This window comes from Manacus candei, unplaced genomic scaffold (genome assembly GCF_025592945.1).
Source record: "Manacus candei isolate 608988 ecotype Guabito, Panama unplaced genomic scaffold, ASM2559294v1 h1tg000119l, whole genome shotgun sequence".
NCBI classification, from domain to species: domain Eukaryota; kingdom Metazoa; phylum Chordata; class Aves; order Passeriformes; family Pipridae; genus Manacus; species Manacus candei.
Genome location: NW_026138167.1, coordinates 21,386 through 45,625, shown reverse-complemented (window position 1 = coordinate 45,625; position 24,240 = coordinate 21,386). Strand labels below are relative to the sequence as shown.

Below are 24,240 nucleotides of genomic sequence, written 5' to 3'. Positions count from 1 at the left end.
TTGGGGGTCCCCCAATGTCTCCTCCAGCCCCCATCCTGCCAGGGATGGATTTGGGGGGATCTCCTTCCCCTTCCCTCTGGCCCGAAGGCAAATACCCCTCCTGTCCTTCTTCCTTCGCCCCCAGGCAGATAAGAGAAGAGAAACAGCCAGTTGGCCCTGGCAGGTGTGGGTGTGTGCAGACTGTGGTTGAGTGGTTGAGAAGGGAGAGGAGGGGGTTGGTGTTTGGGCCAAGTCCAGCAGGTGATGTCTTTTGTATCTGGCAGTCCTTGGTCGGCTCCACGACCATCCAGCTGTCAGTGTTCATGACATACCCATCAGCCCTTCTCTTCTTGGCTCCTACACTTGCCAACCCTAAGCTGCTCCTAAGTTCTCTTGCTGTCAGTTCATAAAGAGGTCTTGTCAAGTGTTACTGATTTAGAAACTAAAGCCTGACATCTTTGTCTTTGCCAAAGATGTGTGTGAAAGGGCAGTGCTGTTGCAAAGCAGTGTTGAGCTTCACATTGGGTGACTTGGCAGCTTCCTCTGCATCACCCATGCACCCTGGGTTTCTTTGAAAAGTACTTTTCACTCCAAATGTGACACCACATTAGCCTGTAGGACATCCTGTCCCCAAATGGATAACTGTAAATATTAATAATAAAAAAGTGACCCCCTCCATTATTCAAGAAAAGCTTGTATCTCTGTCCTAAAAGCATCCAAGGGTCACATCCCCCAGTTTTCTATCTGACAAGGGTTTGGAGGGGCTGCTTTGTGCAGGGAACCCTTTGGGGGCCCCTTGCACATGGGTAGGGCTGCACTCTGGGGGTGTGGGGCTTTGGTTCTTTGGTTGCCAGGGGCCACTGTGAGTCACTGAGCCGGGGTGGGGACAATGGGCAGGGCTGGCTGGGACAGGCTGTGGCACCTGTGACATAAAAGGGAAGTGTCCCCGTGGGGCAGCTCTGCAGGGCCCATCAGGGGATGCTGCCCAGTGCAGCCTGTGCTGTGGGGAGCACGCACACAGGGAGAGGCTGGGCCGGACGAGGGCCAGGGCAGCAAGGCCACCCCAGGGAGTGGGTTCTGCCCCTGCCTGCAGGGCCCAGCCCCTGGCAGGAGCGCCTTGGGCAGGGCCCGGTGCTGCTGCTGGGGCAGGGGGTGAGGCCTTGCCGCCTGCCAGCTGCCTGGGCCCCTGTCCTTGCTGCGCCACATCCCCGAGGCTCCATCCCCGCTCCCCCAGTGCCAGCTCCCTCCTTCCCAGCCCCAACCAAGCCCTTCTCTGTGTCCTCCTGCAGGCCATGGCTTTCACAACATTCCTTTTGGTGCTTGTGCAAAGCATCATCCAGTCCCTGCAGGCGGTCGGGGAGGGGCTGCACAAGACTCAGTGAGCTTGGAGGTCTTTTCCAAGCTGAAGGACTCTTGGATTCTGTGATTGTGTGCTGGATTCAGCTGGGTCCGTGTTAGCAGCATTAGTTTGCTCCCAAAGTTTCCTCGCTGTCAGCTCTTGTGGCCTAAGGCTTGAGCTCCTTTAACTCCTTGTGCTGAGCTACTGATGGGAAACGAGAGGCCTCTGCGAGCAGATTCCTGGTGTTCCCTGTAGAACAGTGAGGGAGAAGGTGTAGTCAAGTGGGAAGAGGAGTACTGTTTGTGTGTGGCCTCCTATGTGGCCTTGGTGCCTTTGAGGGGCTTGAAGGAGAAAAGAGCTTTGTTAAAGTGAGAAGTGAAATAGTGTGTTGGCTGTTCTCTCTGCAGGGAGAAACTGTCGGTGGGGGAGGGGTCACCGAGTGGGGGAGAGGTCGTAAAGTGGGGGAGGGGTCACAGAGTGGGGGAGGGGCCATAAAGTGGGGGAAGGGTCTGAGAGTGGGGGAGGGGCCATAAAGTGGATGAGGGGCCATCGAGTGGGGGAGGGGTCAGAGAGTGGGGGAGGGACCATGAAGTGGGAGAGGGGTCACAGAGTGGGGTAGGGGCTACAGACTGGGGTAGGGGCCACAGAATGGGGAAGGGGCCATAAAGTGTGGGAGGGGCCACGGGGTGGGGGAGGGGTCACAGCCTGGACTCGGGGGGTCAGGGCAGTGACCTCGGGGAGGGGGAGGGGTCAGGGCATGGAGTAGGGGTCTCACCTGATCCTGGGGCTATCGGGGCCATGGCGGGGCCAAACCTGGTGGGGACACCCAAGTTTTTCCCAAATTTCCCCTCATTTTTCCCAGTTTTTCATCCATTTCTCCCAAATTTCCCACTCTTTCCCCAATTTTCCCCCCATTTCCCCCATTTTTCCCAAATTTCCCCATTTTTCTCAATTTTTCCCCATTTCTTTTCCAAATTCCTTCCATTGTTCCCAAATTTCCCCCATTTTTTCCCATTTTTCCCAAATTTCCCCCCATTTTTCCCAACTTTCCCCAATTTTTCATCCAATTTTACCCAAATTCCCCCATTTTTTTCTCAATTCACCCCATTTTCCCCAAAATTTCCCCATTTTCCCCAAATTCCGCCATTTTTTCCCAATTTTTCCCTAAATTTCCCCTAATTTTTCCCAATTATCCCCCATTTTTCCTGGTTTTTCACCCGTTTTCCCCAAATTTCTTACTTTTTTCCCAGTTTTCCCTCCATTTCCCCTCAAAATCCCCCATTTCCCCAAATTTCTGACTTTTTCCCCAAAATTTCTCCGGTTTTCCACATTTTCCCGGATTTTCCCCCAGTTTTCCTAAATTTCCCCCCAGTTTTCCCCATTTTTATCAATTTTCCCCAAATTTCCCACTTTTTTCTCAAATTTTCCCCCATTTTTCCCAATTTTTCATTCGTGTTCACCAAATTTCCCACTTTTTTCCCCAATTTTTCCCCTTTTCCCCAAAATTCCTGGTTTTTTCCCCCCATTTTTTCCCACTGGGGAAATTTGGGAAATTTGGAAAACTGGGGACCCAAAAATCCAAGAAAATGTGGGGAAATGGGGGAAAAATGGGGGGAAAATCTGGAGAAAAATGTGTGAAAATGTGGGAAAAATGGGGGAAAATCAGGAAAATGGTGAAAAATCTGGGAAAATGTGGGCAAATGGGGAAATTGGGGAAAATTCTGGGAAAAATGTGAGAAAAATCCGGGGAAATGGGGAAAAATGGGGGAAAAGGTGGGAAATTCTGGGGAAAATGGGGGAAAATATGGGAAAATATGGAAAAATGAGGGAAAAAAGGGGGGAAATGGGGAAAAATGTGTGAAAATCTGGGAAAATGTGGGATAAATGGGGGGAAAATCTGGGAAAATGGGGGGAAATCGAGAAAAAATCTGGGAAAATGGGGAAAAATGGGGAAAAAACTGGGAAAATGGGGAAAAATTGGGAAAAACCCTGGGAAATTCTGGGGAAAATGGGAGAAAATCTGGGAAAAATGTGGAAAAAATGGGGGGGAAAGGGGAAAAAATGGGAAAAATCTGGGAAAATAGGGAAAAAATGGGGGGGAAATGGGGAATATTCTGGGAAAATCTGGAAATATGGGGAAAAAAATCTGAGAAAAATGGGGAAAAATCTGGGAAAAATGGGGGGAAATGAGGAAAAATCTGGGAAAATGTGGAAAAAATGTGGGAAAAATCATGGAAAATAGGGGGAAATTGGGAAAAAATCCGGGGAAATATGGGAAAAAAAGGGGGGAAATCTGGGAAAATGGGGAAAATAATTGGGAAAAAATCTGGGAAAAAATGGGAAAACTGAGGAAAAATCTGGGGAAATAGGGAGAAAATCTGGGAAAATGTGGGAAAAAATTTGGGAAAATGTGGGAAAATGGGGAAAAATCCGAGAAAATGGGGGCGAAATGGGGAAAAATCTGGGGAAAATGGGGAAAATGGGGAAAAATCTGGGAAAATGTGAAAAAATTGGGAAAAACTGTGGGAAAGATGGGGAAATGAGGAGAAATCCGTGAAAATGGGGGAAAATGAGGAAAAATGTGTGAAAATGGGAAAAATGGGAAAAAAATCCGGAAAAATGGGGAAAATCGGGAAAAATCAAGAAAAATGTGGGAAAATGTGGGAAAATGTGGGAAAATGTGGAAGAAAATCTGGAGAAAAATCTGAGAAAATGTGGGAAAAATGGGAAAAAATGTGGGAAAAATGTGGGAAAATGTGGGAAATTCTGGGAAAAGTGGAGGAAAAATCTGGGAAAAATCCGGGAAAATGGGGAAAAAATAGGGAAAAATCTGGGAAAATCTGGGAGAAATCTGGGAAAATGGGGACAAACTGGGGGGGAAATGCTGGAAATTCTGGGAAAAATGGGGGGAAATGGAGAAAAATGGGAAAAAATCCCAGAAAATGGGGAAAAATGGGGAAAGATTTAAAAAAATGGGAAAAAATCTTGGGAAAATCTGGGAAAAATGAGGAAAAATCTGGGAAAATCTGGGAAAAATGAGGAAAAATGTGGGAAAATGTGGAAAAAATGGGAGAAAATCCAGGAAAATGGGGAAAAATGGGGAAAGATAAAAAAAATTTTGGAAAAATGGGGAAAATATGGGAAATTCTGGGAAAAATCGGGGAAAATGGGGGAAGAAATCTGGGCAAATCTGGGAAAAATGTGATAAAAAATCGGGGAAAATGTGGAAAAAATGGGAAAAAATCTGGGAAAATCTGGAGAAAAATGTGTGAAAATGTGGGAAAATGTGGGAAAAATGTGGAAAAAATGGGGAAAAATCTGGGAAAATGGGGGGAAAATCTGGGAAAATCTGGGTAAAATGGGGAAAAATCTGGGAAAATGGGGTAAAAATGGGAAAAAATCTGGGAAAATGTAGGAAAATTGGGAAAAATCTGGAAAATGGGGGGGAAATGGGGAAAAATTCAGGCAAATGTGGAAAAATGGGGGAAAATCTGGGAAAAATGGGGAAAATGGGGGGAAATGTGGAAAAATGGGGAAAAATGTGGAAAAACTGGGTTAAACTGGGAGGAACTGGGAGAAACTGGGCCAGAGGGAAAGGGATGTTGCCATGGAAATGTGAGCCCGCCCCTCCCCCACCCGGTCCAGGGCCCACGGGGGGGGGGGAACTGGGTTAAACTGGGACATACTGGGAGACACTGGGGGGGACACTGGGAGTTACTGGGAGCTACTGGAAGCTACTGGGGGGGGTCAGTGGGGTTACTGGGATGGACACTGGAGTTCCTGGGAGCTACTGGGGGGGTCACTGGGGTTAGTGGGATGGACACTGGGGTTACTGGGAGCTACTGGGGGGGTCACTGGGGTTACTGGGAGTTACTGGGAGCTACTGGGGGGCTTACTGGGAGTTCCTGGGAGCTACTGGGGTGGACACTGGGGTTACTGGGAGTTACTGGGATGGACACTAGGATTACTGGGAGTTACTGGGAGCTACTGGGATAGACACTGGGGTTACTGGGAGCTACTAGGAGCTACTGGGGGGGTGACTGGGGTTACTGGGGGGGTTGCTGGAGATACCGGAGGCATTACTGGGGTTACTGGGAGCTACTGGGAGCCACTGGGAGCGGCCCATCCCCCTCCCTCCCCAAGGTCACCCCAAGGACACGGAGGGGGGGCGGGGGGGAAGCCCTGCCCCCTCCCAGTCCCTCCCAGTCCCTCCCAGTTCCCTCCCAGTCCCTCCCAGTACCTGAACTGGTCACACTGGGAGCAGCTCCAGGTCCCCCCTCCAGTTTGGGCCCCCAGGGCTATTTTTGGGACCCGGTGACGTCACTGGGGGGAGGGGCCTCGAGGGGGCTGCCGCTCCCCTCTCCCTTCCCAGTACAGACCAGTAAGGGACCAGTAACGGCCCCAGTGGGGGGGGGAGGGGAAGGAGGGAACACTGAGGGTGGGGATGGAGCAGGATGGTCCTTGAGCATGGGGGAAGGGCAGGAGGTTCCCTGAGGGTGGGGGAAGGGCAGGACCGTCCCTGAGGGTGGGGGAGGGGTAGGTGGGTCCCTGAGGGTGGGGGAGGGGCAGGAGGGACCCCGAGGTGGGGGGAGGGGCAGGAGGGTCCTGAGGGTTGGGGAGGGGCAGGGAGGGACCCCAAAAGTGAAGGAGGGGCCCTGAGGGTCCCTGAGGGTGGGGGAAGGGTAGGAAGTTCCCCGAGGGTGGGGGAGGGGCAGGAGAATCTCTGAGGTTGGGGGAGGGGTCCTGAGGGCCCCTGAAGGTGGGGGAGGGGCAGGGAGGGCTCCTGAGAGTGGGGGAGGGGTAGCAGGTTCACTGGGGGGAGGGGAAGGTAGGGACCCTGAAAGTGGGGGAGGGGCAGGAGGGATCCTGAGGGTTGGGGAGGTGCAGGAAGGGGGGGGAGGGGCTTTGGGGGGGCCCTTAAAGGTGGGGAGAGGGGCTGAAAGTGGGTCCATCATTGGGAGGGGACACGCCCACCCAAAACCCAGTAAGTCCCAGTTGAGCTCCCAGTTCAGGGAGGGGGAGAGGATGCAAAAGACACGCCCACTTGCAGAGGCTATGGTCACCTTGGGATGGGACACGCCCACCAGGGAGAGACCACGCCCACCTAAAGAAGGGACACGCCCACCCCCAAACCACTAAGTCCCAGCTGAGTTCTGCCTTAACTGGTCCTTACTGGTCCCACCACCCCATTCCGCGTTCCAGGGACCCGTACTGGTCCATACTGGTTTATACTGGTCTATCCTGGTTTATACTGGTCTGTACTGGTCTGACTTTGATGGAGATGCTGAAGTGCCCCCAACCCCCTTAACTGGTCCTTACTGATCCCACCACCCCATTCCGTGTTCCAGTGACCCGTACTGGTTTATATTGGTCTATACTGGTCCATACTGGTTTATACTAATCTATACTGGTCTATACTGGTCTGTACTGGTCTGACATTGACGGAGATGCTGAAGTGCCCCCAACCCCCTTAACTGGTCCTTACTGGTCCCACCACCCCATTCCCCGTTCCAGTCACCTGTACTGGTCCATACTGGTTTATACCGGTTTATACTGGCCCATACTGGTCTATACGGGTTTATACTGACCTGACCTTGATGGAGATGCTGAAGTGCCCCCAACCCCCTTAACTGGTTCTTACTGGTCCCACCACCCCATTCCCCGTTCCAGGGACCCGTACTGGTTTATACTGGTTTATACTGCTCTCCCCTGGTTTATACTGGTCTGTACTGGTCTGACCTTGATGGAGATGCTGAAGTGCCCCCAACCCCCTTAACTGGTCCTTACTGGTCCCACTGCCCCATTCCCCATTCCAATGACCCGTACCGGTCTGTACTGGTTTATACTGGTCTATACCGGTCTATACCAGTCCATACTGGTCTATACTGGTTTATACTGGTCTGTACTGGTCTGACCTTGACGGAGATGATGAAGTGCCCCCAACCCCCTTAACTGGGCCTTACTGATCCCACCACCCCATTCCCTGTTTCAGTGACCCGTACTGGTTTATATCGGTTTATACTGCTCTACCCTGGTTTATACTGGTCTATACTGGTCCATACTGGTTTGTACCGGTCTGTACTGGTCTGACCTTGATGGAGATGCTGAAGTGCCCCCAACCCCCTTAACTGGTCCTTACTGGTCCCACCACCCTGCTCGCCGTTCTAGTGACCTGTACTGGTCTATACTGGTCTATACTGGTCTATACTGGTCTACACTGGTCTATACTGGTCTATAATGGTCTGACCTTGATGGAGATGCTGAAGTGCCCCCAAACCCCTTAACTGGTCCTTATCGGTCCCACTGCCCCATTCCCCATTCCAGTGACCCATATTGGTCTATACTTGTCCATACCGGTTTATACTGGTCTATACCGATCTATACTGGTCTATGCTGCTCTGTACTGGTCTGACCGTGATGGAGATGCTGAAGTGCCCCCAACCCCCTTAACTGGTCCTTACTGGTCCCACCGCCCTGCTCCCCATTCTATTGACCCATACTGGGTCGTGGTGGCAAGAACCCCAGCAGGAGCCAGGTGGGGTCTTCCTGCCATTGGATGAGTGCTCTGGGAGGTCAGGGCTGCTCACAGATCCAGATCACAGCAGCACATTTCCAAGAGCACTGTCAAATGGGAAGGGCAAAGCACAATTATTAGGAAGGAATGGAGCTTTTCTCAGTCAGTGTTTCCAGTTTCCTACTCCTGAGGAATCTGGGGGTTGAGAAATGGAAAAGAAACTCTCATGTTGGACAAGTCACTGAGACTCCTGAGCTGTAACTTGGAATGCACAAGTGCTTCTGTAAGCAACTTCCTAAAGTGCTTTCGGTCTCTGCTCTGCTTTTGACAGAAGCAGCATCACTTCTGCTGGACCCATCTGTTTTTTCTTTATCTGCCCTTTTCCACCTGCCTGAGGTTTCTCTCAGGTCAAAGTGAGAGCACAGACATTTGGATGGAGTGGTGACAGGGAAGTCATGAATGGATTTCTGATGCTGAATCTACTGTTTTGAAATCAGAAAATGTGGTGCTGAAGTCATCGTTAGCCTTTGAGAGGGAAACAGGAGAAAAATCGGATAAACTTGTTGCTAAAAATGAGCTGCTTCAAACTGAGGTTGACCACCTTCAAAGTCTTGTTGCACCAGAGTGCAGAGAGAAAACTGTTGCTAAAAAAACAGGCTCCTGGTTTGGTCAGGCAACTTCATAAACCAGTGTCTTACCCTGGCATTGAGACTTGGGAAACCACAGAGAAGCCACAAGAAGACTTCTTCTTCCAGAGAAGTCTCAGGAGAGAAAGAAACAAGGAGAATTTGAAGTTCAACTGATGTTTCTAGAGTCTCCCAGCTTTCCTCACATTAATGAAAATAGACTGAGTGATCCCTGTGATAATGAACAAAGGGAAGATTATTCTTTACCTCCCTCAATTTCCTTTGTGCCTGATACTGAATCCACTAAAAAACCTTGGACTCAAAAAGAGAACCCGACCCAGAAAACAACTCAATTCATTCTGATTCAAGTGGTTAAAGAGCAGAAGCATTATGGCGATAAACCTGGACAAATTAAAAGCCAGCCAGTGAAATCCTATCAATATATCACATACCTTGGGATTCCACTTTGTTCTCATCAACAGTGAATACAATTTCCAATGGATATGGGGACAAAATGTTGGCAGCAAAATGCCAAAGATGGGATTAAAACCCAGACAAAAAGAATTAAAATCACTGGAGAAAAAGAAGAAACCAGTCTTCAACCAAGAGCTTCACCCTGTTACTGTTTTGTTGATATTACCTTTTTGCTTTTTATTCTAATAATCATATTGTATGTTAAAATTTGGATGATTATGAAACAGTCAACTCACTGATTATCCCCATCAATACTAGACGATGCCCGCAGTATACACCCGTCCCAGCCCCTCCAGGAGCCCTCAAATCCCATCCTGGTCCCACAGGACACTCCCAACTTCCCCTCAAACACTCCGAGGCCCCCAGATTGACTCCCAGATCCAGAAAACTCTTGCTGCCTGCCCATGGAGTGCCCAGTGTGTCCCACCAACTTGCACCACAAAGCCAAAGCTTCCAGGCTTTCTTTCCTGGGAATTAGGGCTGTTGTTTCCTGTTTTCAGCCATGCCTCCCAACTGATAGCCCAACTCCCAAACTGCTAGCATGCCTGTTGATACAGAATTGTTAAAATAAACCTTGCCAGTATATGTTTTCAGACACCGATTATTTAGTGTCGTTTCACTTTAATCCACCCCAAGGGAATTATTAATAAAAACCTGAGTTACCCCCTCTCCCCTTTTCCTGGGGCGGGTTGTAACACCAATCAGCACTGACTCCGCCCAGTAGGCATAGTAAAGGAAATTTCCTTTTGGTTTAGGGTTTAGTGTTAGGGTTAGGGTTAGGGTTTAAGGTTAGGGTTAGGGTTAGGGTTAGGGTTAGGGTTAGGTTTTGAGTTAGGGTTAGGGTTAGAAAGGGTTAGGGTTAGGAAATTTAGGGATAGAGTTAAAGTTAGCAAAAGTTATGGTTCTGGTTAGGGTTAGGTTTAGGGTTAGCAAAAGACAGGGTTACTGTTAGGGTTACAGTTAGGGTTAGGGGTATGGGTAAGGGTTAGGGTTAGGAAGAATTTATCTCAGTGCGCGATCTAACAATCGCGGTTTTAGCCCATTCTGGACACGCAGCGGTGCCCAATAAGCCCCTCTCAGGCTATAAGCCCGATTCATTACCCACCGCTCTCAGAATCTTTTGTTTTTTCTCTTGGGTCTTTGCTTTTGCTGTTGCTGTTCAGTTGCGTCTGGCAGAATACCCACCGCCGTCCAGTATGTACTCTACTTCTATAGAGCACTGTCCCCTAACCCCAACATTAAAAGAGAGACTGGAAGCTATGCACAAACCCTGTTCCCTAACCCTAACCCTAACCAAGAGACTGCAAGCTATGCGCAAACCTTTTTCCCTAACCCTAACCTTAAAAGTGAGAATGCAAGCTATGCGCAAACCCTTTTCCCTAACCCTAACCCTAAAAACGAGACTGCAAGTTATGCGCAAACCCTCTTCCCTAACCCTAACCTTAAAAAAGAGACTGCAAACTATGCGCAAACCCTGTTACCTAACCCTAACCTTAAAAAAGAGACTGCAAGCTATACGCAAACCCTTTTCTCTGAACCTAACCTTTAAAAAGAGACTGCAAGCTATACGCAAACCCTTTTCTCTGAACCTAACCTTAAAAAAGAGGCTGCAATCTATGCGCAAACCCGATTCCCTGACCCTAATCCTAAAAAACTGAATGCAAGCTATGTGCAAAACCAGTTCCCTAACCCTAACTTTAAAAAAGAGACTGCAAGCGACTAGGGTTAGGGTTAGGGTTAGGGTAAGGGTTAGGGTTGGGGTTAGGGTTTAGGGTTAGGGTTAGGGTTAGGGTTAGGGTAAGGGTTAGGGTTGGGGTTAGGGTTTAGGGTTAGGGTTAGGGTTAGCGTTAGGGTAAGGGTTAGGGGTTAGGGTTGGGGTTAGGGTTAGGGTTAGTCAGAATCTGTCTCAATGCGCGATCTAACTATCGCGGGTTTACCCCATTCCAGGAACGCAGTGGTGCCCAGTAAACCCCTCTCAGGCTATAAGCCCGATTCAGTGCCCACTGCTGTCAGAATCTTTTGCTTTTTCTCTTGGGTCTCTGCTTTTGCTGTTGCTGTTCTGTTGCGTGTCTGGCAGAATACCCACCGCCGTCCGGTATGTACTCTGCTTCTATAGAGCACTGGCCCCGCCCACTGGGTGGAGTCAAGAGGTGGAGTCCGTGTTGATTGTTCTGCTTCACTGGCTCCGCCTACTGGGCGGAGTCAGTGCTGATTGGTGTTACAACCCGCCCCAGGAAAAGGGGAGAGGGGGTAACTCAGGTTTTTATTAATAATTCCCTTGGGGTGGATTAAAGTGAAACGACACTAAATAATCGGTGTCTGAAAACATATACTGGCAAGGTTTATTTTAACAATTCTGTATCAACAGGCATGCTAGCAGATTGGGTGCTGTCATACCACAATGTGACACAGAGATAACCTTTGTGGGGGGGAAAGAAAATGCATAGGGGAGAGAAAGGCAGGATAAGAGCAAGGAAGAGTAAGAGAAAGAAAAGTTGAGAGTGGACATATGTATATAGTCACCGCCCGCGAGGTCCAGCGATGCTTCCATGTCTGTCAGTTGAAGTGGTGACCTTGATCTGCCGGGGGTGAAGGAAGGAAGTCCCCATACTCCAAGAAGTTATGAGTTATAGCCATGATTAGTGTCACGGACCATGCCTCGAGCCTCCAACATCTCGAGGGTTGCAGTCTCTCTTCTAAGGTTAGGGAACAGGTTTTGGGCATAGCTTGCAGTTACTGTGTGGACCAATTGTCAGAGACTGAAATGGTTAATGATTTATGCATTCTAGGAGACTTTTCAGGCTTTTGACTTGCATGATACCTCTAATGGGCAGTCTGGCCCCTCCCTCCCTCCAGTGCTGACAGTGTGAAGCCCTGAAAAGGCAAGAACTGAGTTTACAGGCTTTTGACTGTTGATATATCTGATGAGGAATCAGGCCCCTCCCTCCCTCTGCTATGAGATGTTAGGGTTAGGGTTAAGGTTAGCAAGGGTTAGGGTTTAGGTTTTAGGGTTTACGGTTTGCAGTTTAAGGTAGAGTTAAACCATCATTTCCGGGGTATGGGCCCGATAGCTTAATTAGCTGACCTTACTAGAAAATAATATAGAGGGAGTATAGAGGATTTTGATTCCTTTAGTGTAGGTTCGATTCCTACTTTTCTAAAATTAGGAAATGAGAGGATTGGTATACCTCTATGTTTACTTTATCATAGTAACCCTTTTGGATTCAGGCACATTTCCTTGAGTGTCTTAGGTAGGGGGGTAGGCCTGCATAGGAGATAGGAAGGCTGGTATGCCATAGGTATATGTTAGGGGTAAGAAGTTTTTTCAAAGCAAATGTATGAGTTGATCATATAGGAATCGAGGGTAAGAGACGCGGATTCATAAGAATCCTGCGGAAAGGAGGAGGGTTTTTGTAGCTAAAGTAGGGGGAATGAGTTCTTGAGGGAGATTAAGTGAGCTGGGGTTTAGGAATAGAATGGTTGTGAGTGCATTTATTAGTATAATATTAGCATATTCGGCAAGAAAAAAACAAGGCGAATGGCCCTGCAGCATATTCTACGTTGAACCCTGAGACTAGTTCAGATTCTCCTTCTGTCAGGTCAAATGGAGCGCGGTTTGTTTCGGCAAGAGTGGAGATATATCATATTATTGCTAAGGGCCAGGAGGAGAAAATGAGGTAGAGAGGTTCTTGAGTTGTAGCTAGGGTATTGAGGCTGTAGTTACCACTAAGGATAAATATGGATAGGAGAATAATGGCTAGGGTAACTTCGTAAGAGATAGTTTGTGTGACTGCTCGGAGGGCGCCGATTAAGGTATATTTTGAGTTAGAGGCTCACCCTGATCATAGAATTGAGTAGACTGCCAAGCTAGATAGAGCTAGAAGGAAGAGTATGCCAAGGTTTAGGTCAGTAAGGGGAAAGGGTAGGGGAAGTGGTGTTCAGATTGTAATTGCTAGGAGAAGGGCTAAGATAGGAGTAGATATAAATAAGTAAGGGGATGTAGTTAATGGACAAATTGGTTCTTTAATGAATAGCTTTACTCCATCTGCTATAGGTTGTAACAGGTCAAATGGTCCTACTATATTCGGCCCTTTTCGGGCTTGCATATAACTTAGAATCTTACGTTCAACTAGGGTAAGAAATGCTACGGTGATGAGGATGGAGAGAGCATAGGATATTGATATAATAAAGTAAGTGAGGGTTAAGTGAATTGTCATGTGGTTTGTGTTGGAGTTAGGGAGAGGATTTGAACCTCTGGGTAAAGGGCTTAAGCCTTCTGCATTTGCCAAGCTCTGCCACGCTAGCGGTCCTTTTCTAGGAGGGGGTTATGGTGGAGCTCTTAGTAATTTAGTTGGGTTCATTACTGGGTGCGAAGGCGTGCTTGTGGCATAGGTCTTACTTCTTCGATCCTTTCGTACTAGAAGGAGTTGTAACATAGATAGAAACCGACCTGGATTACTCCGGTCTGAACTCAGATCACGTAGGACTGTTAATCGTTGAACAAACGAACCCTTGGTAGCGGTTGCACCACTCGGATGTCCTGATCCAACATCGAGGTCGTAAACCTCCTTGTCGATGTGGGCTCTTGAAGGAGATTGTGCTGTTATCCCTGGGGTAACTAGGTTCATTAATCAATTATATTGGGTCTGGTTACTATTAGCACGTTGATGGGTAGTTCTTGGTTAAGATAGATTGTCTGATATTTGGAGGTTAAGTTTGTCTCCAAGGTCACCCCAACCAAAAAATGCACACCAGCAAAATCCCGGGGAGTAGGCCCTGTGGGTGAGTATTGTTTATGGGAGTGGTAGCAGATTTTAAAGTTCCACAGGGTCTTCTTGTCTTATGGGGTTATTCCTGCTTTTGCACGGGAAGATCAATTTCACTGATTATCTGTAGGAGACAGCTAAGACCTCGTTAAGCCATTCATACAAGTCCCGATTTATGGGACAATTGATTGCGCTACCTTCGCACGGTTAGGATACCGCGGCCGTTGAACGAATTGTCACTGGGCAGGCTTCACCTTTAATACTTAGTTTGCTAAAGGCTATGTTTTTGGTAAACAGTCGGACCTTGGATTTGCCTAGTTCCTTTTACAGATTTTAATCGTCTTTGGGGGCGCTCCATAGGTGGGTTAACAGAGTTTTGGGTATAAGGTCTTGTTAAGGTTAAAAAAAATCCTGTGGATTGTTAATAATGTTGTAATGTAAGCTTGCGCCATAGAGGGGATCCCTATTTACTTATTTTAGCATAAATTCTCTTATTTAATATAAGTTGGCCTGTTGGGGAAGAGGGAGTCATGAGGAAATTTAGATTTTTTTAGGTGAGGAGCTCTGACGCATTCTTTAATGGTGGCTGCTTGAAGGCCCACAATTAAGCTGTAATTAAATTTATCTGCTAGGGGAGAGTGTATTCTTTTTTAAAGGGGCTGTACCTCCTTTAAATAGCCCTTAATTCGCTTCATGTGGGTTGAGTGTAGTCCTGGGAGGTGAATTAAGAGGGAACTAAGATTCATTTCATAGGCAACCAGCTATCACCCAGTTCGACTGGCTTTTCACCACTACTAACGAGTCTTCCCACTCTTTTGCAACAGAGACGGGTTTGCTCAGTAGATAGCTGCTCGTAAGTAGCTCGCTTGGGTTTCGGGGAAGCAAGCTTAAATTGGCGTTTTGCTTGGGTAGTTCTGGCTAAATCATGATGCAAAAGGTACAAGGGTTGGTCTTTGCTATTTATTGCTTGGTTTGTCATTACTATTTCATTCTTCCCTTACGGTACATGATCTCTATTGTGTCTTGAGTTTACCTTTCTATCGCCTAGACTAGGTTGAGTGAGAGAATGTTTTGATTTAATGGGTAGTATTAACTTAGTTTCTATGTAATCTGGTAGAAGAGCTAGAGTTAGGCTTCAAGGCGATCTGATATGGAACAGATATCTTTCAGGTGTAAGCTGAATGCTTTAGTTATAGCTAAGTCTTGGTAGACTAAGTGCACCTTCCGGTACACTTACCTTGTTACGACTTGCCTCATCTCTAGCTTAGGGGTTTATTATAAATAAAATTAATCCTAGTTTGTGAGGAGGGTGACAGGCGGTATGTACGTGCTTCAGAGCCAGCTTAAAGGAGGCATTATTACCCTGCTTTACTGCTAAATCCGCCTTTTAGGAGTGATTTCACACTCCTTGTCGTGAGGTATTCTATGCTAGAAAATGTAACCCATTTCTACCATCTCATGAGCTATACCTTGACCTGTCTTATTAGTGGGATGTTGCTGTTGTGCCCACTGTTAAACCCTCAGTTTAGGGGTGGGCTGACGACGGCGGTATATAGGCTGATTTGGCAAGGGATGGTTGGGTGTATCGTGGGTTATCGGTTGTAGAACAGGCTCCTCTAGGTGGGTTTGGAGCACCACCAAGTCCTTAGAGTTTTAAGCGTTTGTGCTCGTAGTTCTCAGGCGGATGCTTAAGTGGTGAAAGCATCGGGATTTAGGGCCAGGCATAGTGGGGTATCTAATCCCAGTTTGTGTCCTGGCTTTCGTGGAGTTTTGTTGATCATGAAGCTAAGATCATTTCTATGGGAGTATTGGATGCATCTTGTGCTTATAACAACTTGGTTACATTTCAGTCTTAGTTGAAGTGATAATGGAAAACCACTCTTTACGCCGTATAAAGTTAATTTGGGTTTCTTGTGTGACCGCGGTGGCTGGCACAAGATTTACCAACCCTGGTAAGTTGCTTTAACTAAGTCAAGTTTACACTTATTGCTTAATATTGATTACTGCTGAAAACCCGTGGGGGTGTGGCTAGGCAAGGCGTTTTGGGCTACAATTGGAGTGGTGTGCCTGATGCCTGCTCCTGCTGTCTTTTTAAGGTGCTGAGGGCATTTTCACTGGGATGCGGATACTTGCATGTATATATTTGGCAAGAACTAACTGTAAGGTTAGGACTAAGTCTTTTTTGTCCTTGGGTATGTGTAATAGCCGTCTTAACATCTTCAGTGTTATGCTTTATTGTAAGCTACAAGGACTAAGGCTGTTATAGGCATAGTGATTATTATTGGGGCTTGTTTTAGTTGTAGTAATAGTTGCTATTGATTTAGGATTTGTTTAGTGGTTGGAGAAGTAGTTCTAGTGGATAACAAAAATGTGTTGTTGAGAAGTTAGAAGAGTAGAAAGGGGCAGGATTGTAGTGTTGTGGGCGGGTTTGTTAAGGTTTTATGTTCTTGTAGTTGAAATTACAACGATGGTTTTTCAGGCCAAAGGTCTTGGATAGAGGCCAAGCAGGAATTGTTATGACGTACTTTATACTATTTTTAAGTGTTAGTTTTATTTTGGGAGGACTAGCAGTTGCTTCCAATCCTTCTCCATACTATGCAGTAGTGGGGTTAGTGTTGGCGTCTATTGTAGGGTGTGGATGGTTAATGAGTTTGGGGGTGTCTTTTGTATCACTAGTGTTATTTCTGGTATATTTAGGTGGGATGTTAGTGGTTTTTGTGTATTCGGTTTCATTGGCAGCAGATCCATTTCCTGAGACCTGAGGGGACTGGCAGGTTGTTGGGTATGGTGCTGGGTTAGTTTTAGTGTTGGGGGGTGGGGTGTTTATTATAGGGCTATCTGAGTTAGAGGGGTTAGGGATAAACACGGTGGATAGTGGGGGTGTTTTATCTATCCGGTTGGATTTTGAGGGAGCGGCTATGTTTTATTCTTGGGGGGTGGGACAATTTTTAATTGCGGGCTGGGGTCTGTTGCTGACGTTGTTTGTTGTGCTAGAACTTGTATGAGGGTTGTCTCGTGGGGCAATTTGGGCGGTTTAAGGAGGTGTGGTTCAGAGAATAGTTTAATGAAAATGCCAGCTTTGGGAGTTGGTGATAAAGGTTTGATTCCTTTTTTTCTGAAGGGTTGGAAAAAAGTTTGGGACCAACTGTTAAAGGTGTATGTGGGTGGAATATTAGTTAGAGTAGTGGGGGCGATTACTTGGGGAGGTAAGAGGGTGAAAGGAAATGATGGGGTAGATTAAAGTGTAAACAAACAAATGAACAAATGACTGATGAAAGGAAATGATGGGGTAGATTAAAGTGTAAACAAACAAATGAACAAATGACTGATGAAAGGAAATGATGGGGTAGATTAAAGTGTAAACAAACAAATGAACAAATGACTGATGAAAGGAAATGATGGGGTAGATTAAAGTGTGTTAAAAAAATTTAACAGATTGATGATGCAAATGTCTTAATTGGAAAATTAGGGGAATGGAAAGTTTGTAAAATTTGAAATTTTTGTTAAAAAATTTAAAAACAAAAATTAATGATGAATAGAGGGAAAGTCCCTAGATCATTGCAAAAAATGACAAAATTTTTGTAATTTTTTGTGAAATTGACGACAAAAAATATGTCTGGCGTGCATTAATTAAACTGCAACTTGATGAGAGACGTAATGGAAAAACCAAGCCAACAGCACGTGACAGTGCATCAGTGCAACAGTATGAGACCGAATAACACTTGAAACCATATCATTAATTTTCACGCGAAAGTGAGAAAACCACTCGCCGACCATAAGGGGTACATGTCAACCATATATGGGAGCCCCCTGGCGGAGCACTCTGAAGGGCTTATTGAGATCTCCCCCCAAAAAAAAACCCCAAAAGTTTAGAAGAGAGAAAATGCCGCGATCACGAGGTCCAGGTTGGCCGAGCATCCCCAACCATTAGTAATGGAGCGGAAGTTTAGGAAAATTAAGCAAGTTATGGCCCTGACCGAGGAACCAGAGGCGACAAAGAGCAAGTTATGAGAGTGGGTTATTGGTGGAAAGGGAAAGAATACACCTGAAGCTGGACATGATAAACATTACTAACGCCGGGTTGCTGGTTTCTTGTGAGGAGTACGACTAATAAATAACCCAGCACTTCTTGGTTGGTACAGAGAGCAAGGCTAAGTGGTGAGTGGTCCATGGACCATGGATTCTAGGTTCTGTGACGTTCCTCGTATTGAGAAGGATTTTATGTGAAAATTGGCGGTCTTAGGTTTTAGTTCGGTTAGCGGGATTATTCCTAGAACATGACATGTTCTGTCCTTGCGTGGGAATGTGCCGAGGTCTGTGAATGACAAGTTTTGGGTTGTATGGGAGATAGTATGAAAATTTGGATGGTTTTGCAATAATAGTATGTCAGATTTTCCTACATGCATGTTATGTCTAATGTGGTGGAGGATGCTATGCAAAGTAATACATACCGTAGGGTATGGGGGGAGGGGAGGGCCCCTCCCCTTGATGTACGTGTTGATTGGAAAGTTGGGGGGTGCTTGGATATTTTTTGGAAAACTCTAAGAAGGGGGCGGCCTTCAGTCTTTGGTTTACAAGACCAACGTTTTTTATAAACTATTAGAGTGGTTAGAGGTTGAGTATCTTATTTTCTAGGAGACTAGTAATGGGGAATAAGATGAGAATGATTGTGAAGTAGGTAGTTGAGGCGAGTTGTCCGATGATAATAAATGGATGTTCGACTGGTTGGCTACCGATTCATGTAAGGATTAAAAGATTTGTTACTAGGATTCAGAATAGAAGTTGGGAGAGAGGTCGGAAGGTTATAGTTCGTTGCTTTGACATGTGCAGGAATGGGGTTAGAAATAGAATTAAGACGGAGGCGGCTAGGGCTAGGACTCCTCCTAATTTGTTGGGGATTGATCGTAGGATGGCATATGCAAATAGGAAGTACCACTCAGGTTTAATGTGGGGAGGTGTTACTAATGGGTTTGCAGGTGTAAAATTTTCTGGATCTCCTAAGAGGTTGGGTGAGAATATGGCAAGTGTTATTAGAGGAATGAGGAGGAACAAAAGGCCTAGAATATCTTTTATTGAGAAATAGGGGTGAAATGGGATTTTGTCGCAGTCTGAATAAATACCTAGGGGGTTGTTTGAGCCTGTTTCGTGTAAGAAAGTTAAGTGGATGAGGGTGAGACCTGCAATTAAGAATGGGAGGAGGAAGTGGAGGGCAAAGAACCGGGTAAGTGTAGGGTTGTCAACTGAGAATCCTCCTCAAGCTCATTCTACAAGTGTTTGGCCAATGTAAGGAATTGCTGAGAATAGGTTAGTAATTACTGTAGCGCCTCAGAATGATATTTGGCCTCATGGGAGGACATATCCTACGAAGGCAGTTGCTATTAGAGTTAAGAGGAGAATAACTCCTGTGTTTCAGGTTTCTTTATATAGGTAGGAACCATAGTAGAATCCTCGTCCAATGTGTAGGTAAATGCATATGAAGAAGAAGGAGGCGCCGTTTGCATGGAGGTTTCGGATTAGTCAGCCGAATTGAACATTTCGGCATGTATGGGCAACGGACGTGAATGCCAGGGTGATATCCGCTGTATAATGTATTGCTAGTAGGAGGCCAGTGGTGATTTGGATTGTTAGACAGATGCCAAGAAGAGATCCAAAGTTTCATCAGGCAGAAATGTTTGGTGGTGTTGGGAGGTCAATTAAAGAATTGTTGATTATTTTTAGAAGGGGGTGATGTTTTCGTAAGTTAGGGGCCATTAATTCTTAGTTCTGTGTAAATAAGATTATAATTAAGATAGATAGAGCGAAGGATCCTAGATAGGTTTTGATTAGTCCGGAGTGTAGAGTAATTGAGATTTTGGATACTTTGAGTTGAAGGGTCGCTAGTCCTTCTGGGTCTATTTTTTTATATCAGGATAGGTCGATTAAATGGGATGCAATGTTCTGGCCGTTGTTTAGGAGTTTAGTAGAGCTGAGGCGGTGTATAAGGGGGTTAAAATATCCTAGAGTGCTGGAGAAGTTTATAGTGATATTTTGTTTGGGGGCAGAGAAGGTATGTGTGAGTTTTGATAGTTCTAATGCCAGAATGATGCCTAATGTTGTAATAATGATAGCAGTGGTTTTTGTGACCAGTGGTATGGTTATAGGAGGGGTTTTTGTAGGGGAGATATAAGAGGTAATTAATAGACCAGCTATAATACTTCCGAGAGCGAGACGAGTAATTGGGTTTGTGACTGCTGGGTTGTTTTCATTGATGGGAGTAATGGAGGGAATCCGGGTGTAGTCAGTTTGTACTAGTAGGGCTATACGTAGGCTGTAAGTTGCAGTAAAAGCTGTAGCTACGAGGGTTAGGAGGAGTGCTCAGGTGTTTAGATAGGAGGTGTTAAGACTCGATAATGAGATCTTTTGAGTAAAACCCTGCTAAAAATGGTGTTCCTATGAGAGCTAAATTTCCGATTGTCAGGCATGAGGTAGTTGTAGGGAGTAGTTTCTGTAATCCTATTTTTCGAATGTCTTGTTCACCATTAAGGCTGTGAATGATAGACCCAGAGCAAAGGAAGAGTATGGCTTTAAAGAATGCATGCGTAGAGATGTGTAGAAAGGCTAGTTGAAGTAGATTTAGGCCAATAGTGACTATTATTAGTCCTAGTTGGCTGGATGTAGAGAAAGCAATAATTTTTTTGATGTTGTTTTGGGTAAGAGCGCATGTAGCGGCAAATAGGGTGGATAGGGCACCTATACAAAGGCACATAGTTAGGGCAATTTGGTTGTTACATAACATGTGGTGAGTGCGAATAAGTAGAAAGATTCCGGCAACTACTATTGTGCTGGAATGGAGTAGGGCAGATACAGGGGTTGGTCCTTCTATAGCTGCTGGGAGTCATGGATGCAGGCCAAATTGGGCGGATTTACCTGTGGCGGCTAGGATGAGCCCTAAGAGAGGGAGAAGGGGTATTTGGTTTGGGGAGGATTGCTGTTGAATTTCTCAAGTGTTTATTGAGGATGCTAGTCATGCTATGCAGAGGATTAGTCCAATATCCCCAATACGGTTGTAAAGTACGGCTTGAAGTGCAGCGGTGTTGGTTTCTGCTCGACCGTGTCACCATCCAATCAGGAGGAAGGATATAATTCCGACTCCCTCTCAGCCGATAAATAAGAGGAATATGTTATTAGCGATGATTAAGATGAGTATTGCAATGAGAAAGATTAGAAGGTAAAGAGAGAATTTTGTGGTGTGGGGTTCTGAGGCTATATATCATGTTGTAAATTGAAGAATAGATCATGTTACGAATAGTGCAATAGGAAAAAACGTTAAGGAGTATTGGTCTATTTTAAGGCTAAAAGGGATTTTGAAGTTCGCAATAAATTTTCATTCTGAATAGAAAGTGGTATTTTCCATATTTAAGTAGATGGAGAGGATTATGGGAATTAAGCTAACTATGAAGGAAGTTTTAACAGTGTGTATGATGGTTGTTGGAGAGTTTAGATAGTTTTTGGATAGGAGGGGGAGTAGGATGGGTATAGAGAGGGTAGCCAGGGTCAAGAATATGGAGGTGTTGAGGATTAATGGGAAGTCCATTACTTTTACTTGGACTTGCACCAAGATGAATGGCTCCTAAGACCAGTGGATTGCTATTATCCTTTAAAAGTAAGGGGGCTGAGGTCTTAGGCTCAGATGCAAGAGTTAGCAGTTCTTGTTGGTTAAACCTCCCCTCGGCAGGCAAGAAGAGTTTAACTTCTATTTTTAGGATCACAGTCTAATGTTTGGTTTAAAACTATGCTTGCATGTGGGAATTCCTGAGATTAGCTCTGGTTTTAGGATGAGGAGGAGGGAGGGTAGGATATGAAGTGTTATAAGGAGATGTTCTCGTGTATTTGAATTTTGGGTGGTTGTAATATAGGTTGGAGTTGGACCTCGTTGGGTTATAAGGAGTATGTAGAGGGTATAGGCTGCAGTTAGTAGAGTTGCGGCTCCGGTTAGGATAATGGTGAAGGTAGATCAGTTGAAGAGTGCAATTATGATAGTTAATTCAGCTATCAGGTTAGTGGTAGGAGGAAGGGCTATGTTTGTTAGGTTGGCTAGGAGCCATCAGATTCCTGTTAGAGGTAAAAGGGGTTGTAGGCCTCGTGTTAGAAGGAGAGTAGGACTATGTATGCGTTCCTAGTTTGTATTAGCTAGGCAAAATAGTATGGAAGAGGTGAGTCCATGTGAAATCATTAGGATTATGGCCCCTGAAAAGGATCAGTGGGTTTGGATTATTGTTGCGGCAATGACTAGACCTATGTGGTTTACTGAGGAGTAGGCGATTAATGACTTAAGGTCGATTTGGCGTAGGCAGATGGAGCTTGTCATTAGTGCCCCTCATAAGGCTAGGGTTAAAAATGGGTAGTAGAGGTAGTCTAATAGGGAGTTTGTAATTATTGAGGTACGCATAATGCCGTATCCCCCAAGTTTGAGGAGGAGCGCAGCTAGGAGTATGGATCCTGCGATTGGTGCCTCTACGTGGGCTTTTGGGAGTCATAGGTGTAGTCCGTAAAGGGGAGCTTTCACTATGAAAGCGAGCAATAGGGCTAGACTTGATATGAGGCCTGTTCAGGAGTTTGTAAGAGATGAGCGTGAAAGTTTTATTATAGTGATGTGTATAGTTCCTGTTTGAGTGTGAAGATAGAGGATTACTACTAATAGGGGAAGAGAACTAATTAGTGTATAAAATAAGAGGTAGATTCCAGCACTTAAACGTTCTGGTTGGCTACCCCATCGTGTGATTAGAATTAGGGTAGGGATTAGGGTAGCTTCGAATGCGATATAAAATAATATCAGTTCTAAGGCTGAGAAGGCCAAGATAATGAATGGTTGGGTGAGGATTATGGTTATGGTAAAAATATATTTTCGTGTGGGAGGTTCTTGTTGAAGGTGATTTTGGCTTGCCAGGATTATAAGAGGTGGAAGTCAACAAGATAGAACTAATAAGGGGGATGAAATTTGATCAGTTCCAAGTCATGGTGATAGGTTTTTGCTAGGGTAATAGGTTGAAGGAAGTCATTGTAAGCTAGCGGTTGCAATTAAGAGGCTGTGCGAGGTGACATTGAGTCATAGGAATTTTGGAGGAGATAGGAGGGTTATGGGGAGTAATATGATTGTAGGGAGAATAATTTTTAACATTGTAGAAGGTTTAGATTGTGTAAATGATCCGATCCGTGAGTTCGGGTGGAAGCTACTAGGACTGCTAGACCGGCGCCTGCTTCACAGGCTGAGAATGCTAACATAAGAATGGGCATTAAGGTGGGGGATGTTGTTTGGGTTTGAATAGGTCATATGGAGAGGGCAATGTATATTGATAGTATTATACTTTCTAAGCATAACAGGGCAGAAATTAGGTGTATTCGGTGAAAGGCTAGTCCTAGACTACTTAGGGTGAAGGCAGAGTAGAAGCTTAAATGCAGAAAGGTCATTGAGAAAGTCACAGGGTAGGACTGTGGTTTGTTGAGCTGAAATCAACTGTCTTTGCTAGAACGATACCTGTTAGTCCACCAATGGTGAAGAGGAAAATAAAGCCTAGGGCTCATAGTATGGGCGGGTCTCATTTGATTGTTCCACCGTGTAGGGTTGCTAGTCAGTTGAAGACTTTAATGCCAGTGGGGATTGCAATAATTATGGTGGCGGATGTGAAGTAAGCTCGGGTATCTACGTCCATTCCAACTGTAAATATGTGGTGAGCTCATACGATAAAGCCCAAGAAAGCAATGGATAATATGGCTCAGACTATGCCTATGTAGCCAAAGGGTTCTTTTTTACCGGCGTAGTAGGCTACAACATGGGAAATAATTCCGAATCCTGGTAGGATAAGCATGTAGACTTCTGGATGGCCAAAAAATCAGAATAAGTGTTGATATAAAATTGGGTCTCCGCCTCCTGCGGGGTCAAAGAATGTAGTGTTCAGGTTTCGATCTGTTAGAAGCATTGTAATGCCAGCAGCGAGGACTGGTAGGGAGAGGAGAAGTAGAACTGCAGTAATTAGGACGGATCAAACAAATAGAGGGGTTTGGTATTGTGAGAGAGCAGGTGGTTTTATATTGATTGCTGTGGTGATAAAGTTGATTGCCCCAAGGATGGATGAGACACCTGCCAGGTGAAGGGAGAAGATGGTAAGGTCTACTGATGCACCGACGTGGGCTAGATTTCCGGCTAGGGGTGGGTATACTGTTCATCCTGTTCTGGCCCCGGTTTCTACTGTAGAAGATGCTAGAAGAAGTAGGAAGGATGGAGGAAGTAGTCAGAAGCTCATGTTATTTATTCGTGGAAATGCTATGTCGGGGGCACCAATTATTAATGGTACTAATCAGTTACCAAACCCTCCGATTATAATAGGCATTACTATAAAGAAAATTATAACGAAGGCCTGTGGGGTGACGATTACATTGTAAATTTGGTCATCGCCTAAAAGGGTGCCTGGCTGTCCTAGTTCTGCTCGAATGAGGCGACTAAGGGCTGTGCCGATTATACCAGCTCATGTGCCAAAAATAAGGTAAAGTGTGCCGATATCTTTG

At 45.7% G+C, this 24,240-nt stretch overlaps 1 long non-coding RNA gene across 1 annotated transcript in view; it reads right to left on the bottom strand.

Annotated features, from left to right (window-relative positions):
* Positions 1 to 23,888, bottom strand: part of LOC127462134 (uncharacterized) — a 74,793-nt gene extending 50,905 nt beyond the window's left edge. Inside the window, exon 1 of the long non-coding RNA XR_007900299.1 lies at positions 23,213 to 23,888. This is a non-coding gene — a long non-coding RNA (uncharacterized LOC127462134). The remainder of the gene's footprint in view (positions 1 to 23,212) is intronic.
* Between the last annotated feature and the right edge of the window lie 352 nt (positions 23,889 to 24,240).